The sequence below is a fragment of the Lipotes vexillifer genome, unplaced genomic scaffold (assembly GCF_000442215.2).
Source record: "Lipotes vexillifer unplaced genomic scaffold, Lipotes_vexillifer_v1.1 scaffold395, whole genome shotgun sequence".
NCBI lineage: Eukaryota > Metazoa > Chordata > Mammalia > Artiodactyla > Lipotidae > Lipotes > Lipotes vexillifer.
In genome coordinates this window covers 8131825-8132666 of record NW_006797390.1, presented here as the reverse complement: position 1 = coordinate 8132666, position 842 = coordinate 8131825, and the positions used below count along the sequence as shown (strand labels likewise).

The 842-nt window shown below is 61.0% G+C and overlaps 1 protein-coding gene across 1 annotated transcript in view; it reads right to left on the bottom strand.

The window, feature by feature from the left end:
- ADIPOR2 (adiponectin receptor 2) overlaps positions 1–142 on the bottom strand; it is a 49755-nt gene extending 49613 nt beyond the window's left edge. The window contains exon 1 of the mRNA XM_007469481.1: positions 45–142. The gene's annotated coding sequence lies outside the window, so the exon portion shown is untranslated. The remainder of the gene's footprint in view (positions 1–44) is intronic.
- Between the last annotated feature and the right edge of the window lie 700 nt (positions 143–842).

The window sequence follows — 842 nt, the reverse complement described above, 5'->3', positions numbered from 1 at the left end:
CCGGCCCCGCCGGCCTGGCCCGTGCTCCCACTCGAGAAACTCACCAGAGCTCGCCGCCGCCTCGCCACGCGTCTCGGGTTCCTCGGAACCGCGGCCGCCGGGACCCCAAGCCAGCTGTGGGGCCGCCCGCTGCCGCCGCCGCGACGCAGCGTCCGGGAGGATCCTCACACCGCCGCCGCCGTGACGCGAATCGCAAGAGGCGGCTCTGGCCAATGAGAGCGCTCCTCGTGCGCAGCCGCGCTGGCCCAAGCCGGAAGCGCCCCGCCAGGCCGCTCCCGGGCCTGGAGAGGCTTGGGAGCCGCGGGGGGTGGTCCGCAACACTATCCGGCTGCGCCGAGAGCCCGGGGACACGGAAGTCCTTTCGCTTCCCCGCCTCCGGAGGCGGGAGCGTGTGCAGCGGAAGAGGCGGGGCCGCCCGGCTCGGGAAGCTTCCCGGTCTCTATGGATACAGCTCACACGCCTTGGGCGGAACCGAAACTGAGGGATTGCTAGGCGTAGTCTGTGGAGGCTTCGGACCTAAATCCGAAACATCTTGCCCAGAACAACAGCGTTTGCCTTTTATTACCTCCCGAAGACACTACCATTTGTGCCCCACGACTTCCAGAAAACGAATGTGAGTCCGCTCCTCTTAAAATATATGTAATTCAGAGCGATTTTAAAAATGTTTTAGCGTAATAGCAGGTCAGAAACTAATTCAGCAATAAATACCGTGTCCGTTTACCCAGAGCGAGTCGTTTTCTACTTGTGAGATTCAACTGAGCTCTAACTTCTTAGACCCCAAGATCGGGTTTCGCTACATACTCTACAAGAAAAGGAAGTGTAGGAGTTGGCCGGTGTAGGGA